Source organism: Manis pentadactyla, chromosome 16 (genome assembly GCF_030020395.1).
Source record: "Manis pentadactyla isolate mManPen7 chromosome 16, mManPen7.hap1, whole genome shotgun sequence".
NCBI classification, from domain to species: domain Eukaryota; kingdom Metazoa; phylum Chordata; class Mammalia; order Pholidota; family Manidae; genus Manis; species Manis pentadactyla.
This window is the reverse complement of record NC_080034.1, coordinates 79,332,975-79,344,825: the sequence shown is the minus strand read 5'-3', so window position 1 is coordinate 79,344,825 and position 11,851 is coordinate 79,332,975.

The following is an 11,851-nucleotide window of genomic DNA, read 5'->3' as shown; positions in this document are numbered from 1 at the left end:
GCATCCTGCCCCACGATGTATCTGTGTTTGTCTTGCTACTAAAACTTGTTATGTTTCTCAATGTATTCAAAATTATCAAGTCAAACGGATGCTCTGGGCAGAGAGCTATCTTTATTCTGTGACTTTGGGAAGTCCTAGGCCCTGAGAAAAACAATTATGGTTTTGCCAGCAACACAGATAATAATCATCTTAACTTTTCCTAGTTTCCATTTCACCAAGTGACTATTTCTTGATCTTGAACTCATCCGGGGCCACCAACATAACCCATCATAGCCTGACAACAGTATGCACCAAAGTATTTTTGTTTTTGACAGAGCACTAAAACAAATAGTGAAATAGCCTAATATGAAAATGTACTTTCTAAAATAACATTCTATTTAACAAACTCTTTGGAATAGCTTGCCAGTTGCAAACTAGTATGGCTAGTAACAAACTAAATAGCCCATAGCAGAGAAATGATTACATTAACGATAATAATCCTTTAAAGGAATGACATGTATCTAATAATAAGTTACCTGCATTTGGAAACTATTTTTGTTAGACAACAAAGGCGGGCACAAAATGGTATATACAGCATTTCATATATTTATGTGTGGGTATGTGTGTGTGTGACACACATACATATGAATAACTCTTTCTTTTGAATAATCTATGTATGAATCAGGGATTTGAAAAACTGCTAATTAAGAGAGTTGGTTCCTCATTCCTCAAAAGACAACCCCAAATACTCTAAATATATTCCTCACAATGATCTTCCCAAAAGTCTTACATAAACACTTCACTTGGGAACAACACAGCTTCATAAAACGTAGGAGATTTTGTGGTGCACTTCTGAGCCTCCACCAGTGGTTAGAAGATGCTAATACATCTTGTCTCCATTCATGGAAAAGAAAAGGAGAAGAGATGCCACAATGAACCACTGCTGGGTAATGAGCCTTTCTGCACCTCCTCAAGACCAGCTGCAACCATCTCCAGTCTACTTCAGGCTCCAATTAACAAAGTAAAATGGGGAAATGCTGTCACAGTTGGCCCCAAATCATTATTTACACAAGGAAACTTTTATATAAACTTATTTGGTTACCATTATAACTAATGCATAGGTACAAAATTAATACTCCTCAAGTATCATCTAAAATTACAAAAATTCAAAAGTTTTAAAAGATAAATAATTTTTTAACTTGCTTCATGGAAAATGGCCAAAAGGTTATTCTTCTATAAAAACAGTCTTCTTTCTCTCAACTGACCCATCCTCTCTTTATGATCAAACAACACTTACGTGAAAAAATTCTGGAAATGTGTTTTACAATGTGAATAAACTTAACATTACTGAAATGTACAATTAAAAGCAGTTAAGATAATAAATTCTGTAATATGTTTTTACCACAAGAAAAATTTTTAATGAAAAACAAAATTAAAAAAATATTTAATGAAACCCACATCATTTTTTCCCTGAAAAGATAAGACGAGAAATGAATGGGGAGCAAATATTCTCCTTTTGTGTAGTAGATGTGTGTGTTTTCATTTCTGGTGCATTCCACACATGCGAGTTCCACAGAGAAACAACAAAGTTTAAAAACCTTGAACATGATGACCTGAGTTTCCTAAAGTCCAAATCAGACACTAAAGATTCTCAGAAAAGACTAGGTGTTGGGACCCCATTTCAAGAGAGAAATCTAGCTCACAGTGGGACACCAGAGGGAAAGAGCAAGAACAACCAGTCTGTGCCAATCCGGTTCTTAACTACAAACAACAGAAATGAACACTGGCAATTTAAATGGAAAGGAAACCGTGGTGGTACAGTAGGAGCTCACAGAGTTCACACTAAAGGCAGACAACCAGTTTACTTAGAAGGAATTTCCATGACTGTACCCCAGAACACACCTGACCTTACCCCAGGATCAGCCCATCACCCCTGTGCACTTACTACCACCTCCAACTGGTCCTGTGTTTCTGTACTGTTCCCTCAGTGTTCAGACTCTGGGGTGGGAAGAACTGACTGGGCATGCCAGGGAGCTTCTTTTCAGTGGAAAATTCCTCCCAATAGGCAGCATATTCAAATGCTGAGGACAGAGAGAAGGCAATTTTCAACACTGGATACCAAGGAGCTTAGCAGCCATTTATGTCTGCAAGCCTAGCTCATTCCATTTAAAATAAGTAAGTTTCCAGCCAGTTAAAGGAAACAGAATCTTCATGCTGACTGGATCCTGCCACTTGCAATGTGGTAGGTTTCCACACATTAACACCAGGTAAGTCTAGTCATAGACCATCATGGGTTAAGCAAGCTGCACAAAAGCAGGTGGAATGAATGAGGCCATGATTAGTTGCCCTCTAAGCCTTTTGCTTTTGTCTTTCAAACCTGCTTGACCTTGATCAGAGCAGACACTGTCTTCCAAACTCATGCCAGAACAGAGTAAGGACAGAGTGTACACCCCAGCATTATGGGGCTAACAATACCCAAGCAGAAAATATGCCATTTATCTGGCACAGTTTGGCCAATATGAAAGCCTCTAACCAGCTTCCAGTCTATCTGAAGAAACTCCCATAGATAGTGTAGGGCAAAGATGCACAGAGATTTAGAAAGTCACAAAGAGGTGAAAGTAAGGACAGAGAACTTTCATAACATTACATTCTCATATTCATTCAATACATTTCTCTACTGAAAAGGCTTTGAAAATCCTCTGTTCAAAGGGCTTCTACTTTTATGATGATAGAGCAAAGATGTCTCTACCACCTTTATTTTCTTGAAAAGTCAACAGAAGAAGGCTTTTTAAAAAATTGAACTGCATTTTTAAAATTAAAACTAGGAGACATCTAGATCCATGCACCACAGCATATGCAAAATGTATGTTGAAATGCTAAGGGATGTGAGACACAGAGGATGGCCAAACCTCAGTGACTGAGGAGGCAGCATCAACATAAACAGGCTGCAGGGACCACCTGTGAAGGTGACATGTGGGCAAAGGCAGAAACAGTGAGACCATTTGAAAGCCTGTACAAGGAGCAGTTAGACTCCAAGGCTACTCCACTGTCCCCTTTGTTGTAGAGCAACAAAGTTGTAACACCAGCAGTGAAGAAAATAGGGGTGAAAAAAAGGCTAGAAAGTAAACATGTGTATGTCAGAGGATGAGATCCTCCAGGCCTACAGGAACTCTCTTCACATAGGTCAAGAACTCCTGTATCTGGGCTGATATTCCCAAAACAAGAGACCAAGGGGCCATCCTCTGGGAAAATTAACCAATCTACTGAAAAGACTTACAGATAAACTATCAGTATCTGCAATGAGAATGCCACCTGGGGACCCAGTCACCCTACAAAGTCCAGCAGAAAACAAGACCGCAGACATATAGGCGTACGTGGCCCAAATGGGAACACTCCATTTCTTGATAGATCTCCAGTGCCTCACCTCTTAAATAAGCCAAAGAGAAGGATCACCAGACATCTGAGTAAGCCCACAATAATTAGGAGAAAAGACCAAAATAATGTGAAAAAAGTATAACAGTGGAAACAGACAATACTGGGAAAAGAAGAAAACTTCAAAGAAATCATATTTAATATCTCCATTGAGCTAAGATACTGCATTCATCTCATAAGAGCCTATTATTAAAAATAAAAAAATCAGGAAGAATGGAAAAGAAACAAAAAATTCAAGGAAAGGATTCAGAAGTTAGTTAAAGAATAATCTCACGGAGAGGAGAACAAAAAGTTAGAGAAGTGGACATTACAAAAAAAAAGGTAAGAACACTGGAAAATCAATGTTAAAATGTTTTATACCAAAATTAACATGCAGTCAAAAAAAACAGAAACAGGAGAAAATCTTCAAAGGAAATACTATAAGAACATATTCAATAACTCAACCACATAATTCTTAGGTTATAAGAACCCACTGAGCACTCAACTCAATGAAGGGAAAATAGTTTACATTGTGGTTAATTCACGAACAATTTCTAGGATAAACATGAGGAAGAGACCTAAAAAACTAGCACAGTATAAAATGACAAAAACATGCAAAAGATCAAGGAAAACGACCTCAGACTTGTCCACTGCAGCACTGGAGAGCAGATGATAATAAATCTGGGTGGCCAGAAAGATTTCCCACCTAGGGTTCTGAACCCAGCAGAACTACCAGGCAGCCTGAGACCCTTTCATGCCTGCAAAGTCTGAGGAAGATGTCAAAAAGGGTTGGATTTTGTTTGAAGCCTCCTAGCTGTATTTGATAGCCTCACTCTATCACATTACCCTAACCCTAACACTAACCCATTCCCATACCCTAACCCATTCCTGTACCCTATCCATAGTTCTAACCCCTTCTCTTCCTATTGTCTTATTTCAAACAAAACCCCTACGACAAACCCTACTCTTCACTGTGTTCCAATCCTCCATTTATTAAATATTAGGCAGTATTATTTTAATCCTAAATATCTAAATTATTAAATCCCAAAGCTCTGAACCCTTAAATTCCAAATGTAAGCTTCTAAATTAACTAAGTGAAGTTACAAGAAAAAAGAACATTACACAAACATGTTTTCTTTGTATACATTAGCAATGAATAATCACAAAAGGAATTTTTTAATTCACTGTTAAATAATGTCAACATTAATAATATACATGGGAACAGACTTAATTAAAGTGCAAGTATTATGCATTTAAAATTATAAAACATTGATAATAGGAATAATAAAGAAAAGCAAAATAAATGTAAGGTCCTGCTGTGGTGATGGCAGACTTAATGTCTCTAAGATGTCAATGGCACAAATGCACCCTACAGACTCAATGTGGTTCCTATGAAAATTCCCAAAGCTTTTTGGGAAGAATTGCTCCAGCTGATCCTGTCACATATTAAATCGCAAGGGACCGCAATGAGCCCTTGAGCAGAATCTTGAAAAAGAAAATCAAAGCTGGAGGCACAGGCCTCCCAAAATAAAATCTTAGTACAAAGTGAGCAGTAAATGAAACACTGTGACACTGTCATAAAGATACACAGTTGACCCTTCGACAGTAGGCATGTGAACTCCACAGGTCCACTTAAACTGATTTTTCCCCACAAATATATTGGGAAAATGTTAAGTCAACAATTTGAAACATTACCTTTTCTCTTGCTTACTTTACTGTAAGAATATAGCACATAATATGTATAATGTACAAAATATCGTTAATCGAGTGTTTATATTATTGGTAAGGCTTCCAGTCAAAACAGGCAATCAGTTTTAGGATAACAAAGTTTTGGCAGAGTCAGATGTTTTATGTAGACTGGGATTCTGTGGGGTGCCAGCACCACTAACCCCCATGTTGTTCAAGGGTCGACTGTATATACAGATCAACGTACCTGAATGGAAAGCCCAGAAATGGCCCTAACCACCAATGTCCAATTGATTTCTGACAAGGGTGGACAACATTAACTTATGGAGAGAAAGTGTCTTTCCAGTAAATGGTGCTTGGCAACCAGCTGTCCACACGCAGAAGAATGAAAATGAATCCTAACTCATATCACATACAAAAATTAACTCAAAATACATAAGGGCTTACATGTAATAGGTAAAACATGGGGATAAATGTTCATGACCTTGGATTTAGCTATGGTTTCTCAGATCTGAAACCAAAGTACAAGCAACAAGAGAAAGAATAAATTAATTTCCCCCAAATTAAATCTTTTCTGTATTAAAAGATTCCAACCAAGAAGTGAAAAAAGTCACAGAATAGAAGAAAATATCTGCACACTGTACATCTGACAAGAGCCTGTTATCCAGAATACACCACGAACTTGTACAGTGCAACAAGACAACATCCCAAGTTTTAAAATGGATGAGAGACTCCAAGACATACAAATGCTCCAACAAGCACATGGAAAGGTGTCACATAGAATGCCCTGCACACACATGGGAATGGCTATAATCAAGAAAACTGAAAACACACATTGCCAAGGATGCAGAAGAACTAGAGCCCCTAACCTTTGCTTGTGGAAATGTAAAACGTGCAGCCTGTGTAAAATACCTTCGTGTTTCCACATAAAGATAAAATACAATTACCTAATTGTGGTTCTACACCCACTCCTAGATAATACTGCAAAGAAATGACTACGATGTTCAAACAGAAACTGGCCCACGAGTTCTTGGCAGCATTGATCACCACAGCAAAAACTCAGAAACAACTCAAATGCCCATCAAGGGGTGAATGGATGGATAAAAACGGGTTGATCCATAAACTGCATTTTTCTGCCATACACAGAAAGGAAAATGGTCCACAGCATCCTGGAAAACATTGTGGGGAGGGGGGAAGGTGTCCCCAGAGACTTGAACATACAGTTAATATATGAGCAGCAATTCCATATCAGGGCATCTGCCCAAACCACAGGGCATCTGCCAAAAGCAGGGACTTAGAAATTTGGACACCTATGATCACAACTGCATCACTCACAATGGTTAAAATGTGGAGAAGACCCACGTGTCCACAGACAAATGGATGAACAAAGTGTGGTCTCCACACAGTGGAGTGAACAAGGACATCCTGGCACCTGCTGCATGGATGGACCCTAAAGCCAATTTTCTCAGTGAAATGCACCAGTCACAGAAGGATGAATACTATGTGATCCCACTTATGTGAGATCTGGTGGAGCCCATCTGAACTAAAGTCCCTGGAACAGTTCCAGAAATAGGAAATGTGATCAGAATAGAAAGACATTTGCACACAGCTGGGGTAGGTGGAAACAGCTGTGCTGGGTCTGTGCACTGGATTATCATGTGGAGACCCTAATACTTCCCTCATTTAGGGTCAGGTGGTGGCTCCCTATAAACTTGTCCCTATTTAGGGTAGAGGCCAAGAGAATTTTGTGTGACATGGCAGGTGTGGTAAAGTGGGACCATGGGTCATTTAGTGTAAAGAGTGTTTGTACTGACACTGCAAGTTTTCTGTGTGTTTGAAATTGCTGGAAAGTAAATTACTTTGCAGAACAACCATGTCAGTCCTGCACCAGAAAAGCAGAGCAGACATAACACCCTGTCACAGAGGCCAAGCCATCCCCATTCAGTTCACCCGAACTGGACCACTACTTAGCCTGCGGGAGTCACTACAAGACACGTGGTAAAATTCACTTGCAGACACTGGGCTTGGGTGTTGGGACGACATGGAGTGGAACACTGGGATTTTTAAATTCCAATTTCCACACTACTCCACCAAAAACCTGTTACAGCTAAAAATAAAATCAATAATCTTGCAGGATACAAAATCAATATACAGAAGTTGTTTACTTCTGTTCACCAATAACTAACCATCAGGAAGAGACATTAAGAAAACAATGCCCTTTACAACTGCATCATAAAGAATGAAGTACCTAAGGACAAGCCTAACCAATGAGGTGGGAGGCTTGAAGCTTGAGGCCTGAACACTGTGGACACTGCAGACCAGGACAGGGCGGGGGGGTGGTAGGTTATTACAAGTCCTCTCCACCAACAGGAACCTTCAGACTCCATGGGAGCCCCCCATCGAAATTCCACCACACTTCACAAAGAAGTAAACACCCTACAGGCTGAATGGAACCACACAGGACCCCATCCCCACAGCTGTCCTGAGAAAGCAGAGCCCAGGCATCGTGCCCTGACCTCCCACTACTCTGTGGACCTGTAGAAATGGAGACCCCGTTTGGCTCCCAGCAGAAGCCGGTGTCAAAACAGAACACCAGGCGCCCTTCATCCCCCAACCTGCTCGGCATGAAGAACTGGCTCATGAGGCCCCGGTTGGAGGCCATGGGTGTGGGCCACCCTCAGTGAGCCAGGCTGGGTAAGCCCCATGCTGTGCCCAGGGGGGCCTCCCAGGTGGACCCCACTTCGGGGACCCTTCCCGGGAAACCACTCTGTGTGCTGGGCGCACAGCAAAGGCTGAAGCACAGGTAAGCGAGCCGCTTAAGCAGCCAAGTCCCCTCCACCCCTATTCCCATTTCAGAGCCTTGTTAGGAAGGATGCCTGCAGCCCGGAGGGTGTCCTGCAGGTGTGGACAATCCACCCACTGCACGGGGCCCGAGGCGCACAGCGTGGAGACACAGGCTCCCAGGGAAGCGCTGGACACCACATACCTGCCCCAGCCTGTTCCCGAACTCTCCCTGAGTGCCGCCCACCACACCCTGAACTCAGCCGCACCCGTCTTGGCCCAGACTCCGCAAAGACCCCATTCCCCATCGCAGGCCTTCCTCCCGCAGCCCCTGAAGAGGAGCGCTCAGCAGGAGATGCACGGAAAGCTTCTCCTTACCTTTCCCTACCACAGCTCCTCAGGAAACCGAGCTGTCACTGCGGACGCGGCCCGCGGTGTCACGGAGCTGCAGGGGAGCCGGAGCAATTCCAGCACCGGTCAGAGCCAGGAGAAAAGGCCTGCGTCCTGACCGTGCATGAGCCCAGCTGGTCCACAAAGAGGGCAGAGGTGCCGCTTGCGGGTCACAGTGAGCATTGCAGGATGCGTGCTTACAGCTCAGGGAAGGTGGTGCCCCCTTGTGGCTAAACTGATGAAACACAAATCTTTGGAAATTCAAGCCGCAATGGGCACAAATTTCCTGTCTTCTCCACTTTGATTGAGAGTGAAATGAGTGAAATGAATTTGACAAAAGCTTTACAAGTTACACCAAAATTAACTCGAAATTCCCCATAGGCATGTTCCTTAGAAAACTAAAAATAGAAATACCATTTGACCCAGTAATTCCTCTCTTAGGAATTTACCCAAAGAAATTTGTTGCAGCACTTTTTACAATAGCCAAGATATGGAAGCAACCTAAGTGTCCATCAGGAGATGAATGAATAAAGAAGGTGTGGTACATAAACACAATGGAATACTACTTATCCATAAGAAAAAACTAATCCTACCATATGCAACAACATAGATGGAGCTGGAAGATATTATGCTCAGTGAAATAAGCCAGGTGGAGAAAGACAAATTCCAAATGATTTCCCTCGTTTGTGGAGTATAACAGCAAAGTAAAAATGAAGGACCAAAACAGCAGCAGTCTCACAGACTCCAAGAAGGGACTAGCAGTTACCAAAGGGGAGGTGTGTGGGAGGGCAGGTGAGAATGGAGGGAGAAGGGGATTGAGGGGTATTATGATTGGCACACATGGTGTGGGAGACCACAGGGAAGACAGTGTAGAACAGAGAAGACAAGCAGTGACTCTGCGGCATCTTACTACACTGATGGACAGTGACTGCAATGAGGCATGGAGGGGACTCGATAATATGGGTGGATGTAGTGACCGCAGTGTTCTTTCATGTGAAACCTTCATAAGAGTGTATGTCAATAATACTTTAATTTTAAAAAATTTTTAGTGGTACACTCATAAAAAAATTCTTCATAGGCAAATTTTAGATGCAAAATTATAAAATTTGTAGGTAAAAGCAAGAAAATCTACACAACCTCGCTGAACCCAACACCAAAGGCCTGTCCACAAAAGAAAAATTAACACATGTGCTTTATAGAGTTATAATTTCTACTCTAAAAGACCTGGCTAAGAGAACCCAAACACAAGACACAACCTAAAAGAATATATTTGCAAAATACATTTTTGATAAAGGATTTGTACTCAAGATATACAAAAATCCATAAAACAAAAATGAGCCATTAAAAATATTTTACAATTAAGAAAAGTTCTCACCTTGACTTTCAAGAATTACATCGCCAGTATTTATACAACTGCTTTGAAAAACTATGCCCCAACAAAAGCCACCATGCAGTTTTACATAATAGCTCTATTCATAAAGGCTAAAAACTTAAAGAAATCAGGATGTGTTTCAGCAGATGAATGCTTTGGCAAATTGGGGTACATCCACTATATTTCACTATGACTTGTACAGTGAACTGTACAGTGATTTGCCCAGTGAAGCTGGTGCCTTCATCACTGGAGATCACAGGTGTACCCCACATGAGAAATGGTTTCTAACAGCTTCTTTGGGATTGTGAAGGCATCGGCCTTGGGCCAGCAGAAGGCTTCATTCTTCCCTGTGGGGTTGGAACACATTGCCCTCCCAGAACACGACATGGATGTGTTTGCCAACCTGGAAGCTCTCCAAAATCCATATTTTGAGACACTTGTATGATGTATTATTAACTCCATTTTTATCCCCTCCCCTTTCTCTGGAGAATGGAGGGGTGAGGCTGAAAATCCCAACTTTCTAATCATGGCATGGGCTTTCTGCCTGTCAGACACCCGAGCAGAACCCACCCAGAACCACCTACTTAGTATAAAAGAGTCTCTTACCCAGGAAATTCCCAGGGATTTAGGAGCCCAGGATCAGGAATGAGGCAAAGACCAGGATATGTTTTCTGATGTATTTCTGTGTTCATGGTGGCACATCCCAGGAAGAGGGTCAGGAAGTTCTGCTTCTGCTATCCTAGGATAAGGAGGATTTAAAACAAAAACTGTTTACTTATTTAAAACGTTATAATGTTTTACCTCAAGGTGTACGGATTGGATTCCAACTAAAAGGCTGATATGGCTGTAGTGACAAATATTAGCTTCCACAGCTATTTGAGGGTCTGACCGAGGCAGTTTCTATGACTGTCCATTCGCAGGGCTGGGTGGGGAGTGTAGGCCCCTCCCCTGGAGTGGTGGAAAGAGCCCTGGGCTCAGAGAAAAAGCCGATCTTACACCAGAACTGGGAATTTGGTCTAAAGTTGCCATAGAAACACAAGTTAAATTTGAATTTCAGAGAACAAATAATTTTTTGGACATACTTATATTAAAATAATTCTTGCTATCATCTGAACTATATCCTGTGTTTTTACCCCAAGACTGGCAGCCCTATCTTAGGCCAGTCATCTAAATGCTTGGAGCTTCAATTTCCTCATCTGAAAGATAGAATGACGCCCACTGTAGAGTGCTGTGCTTAGTATCAACTGGGACCACTGCAAGGGGTGGGGGAGTTGTTCTTGACCCTCTTAGGGTTGCTGGGTCTGAAAATGAAACTGACAAAGATTAACCAGAGAAAAGCACACCCGTTTATTAATAGGTTTTATGTGATATGGGAGACTACACAAGGAAGTGAAGACCCAGAGAAGCAGTTGGCCCTGAGCATTTTTGTGCTGGGTTTGATAAGGAGTGGACAGTTGTGGAGAAATATGACAGGTTAAGGAGTATGAGATAGTGTCGTAAATAGGGGGAACTTATCAAGGCCTGCTCATTAAGATTCTTCTTTCTGTCCCTTTGTCTTCAAAGAAAAGGATTTTTCTTTCCTCTTGGTATAGTGAGGGTACCTCTCACATAAGACTTAAGACAATTAGAAACACTTGATTTTTTCTAGCTTACCTTACAGTTAGAATACAGCACAAAACATGTGTAATGAACAAAGAATGTGTTAACTGTTTATATTATTGGTAAGTCTTCCAGTCAAAATAAGCAATGAGATTAGGATAATACTTAAGTTTGGGTGCAGTGAGATGTTTTATGTGTATTCTGACTCTGTGGGATGTCAGCTACACAACCCCCCATTTTGTTCAAGGGTCAACTGTATGCACAGATCAACAGAACTGAGTGGAAAGCCCAGAAGTGACCCCAACCATATAGTCACTTGCTTTCTGACAAGGGTGGACAACATTAAATTAGGGAAAGAATTGTCTTCCTTGCAAACAGTGCTGGGCAAATAGCTGTCCATGTGCAGATGAATGAAACTGAACCCTTAACACATATCACATACAAAAATTAACTCAGAACAAAGGGCTTACATAATAGGTAAAAAAAAAACAGACTCTAGAAGAAAACATGAGGATAAACATTCATGACCTTGGATTTAGCCATGATTTCTCAGATCTGACACCAAAGGACAAGCAACAGAAGAGAGCATAAAATTAAAAACTTTTCTGCGTCAAAAGTCACCAACCAGATAGT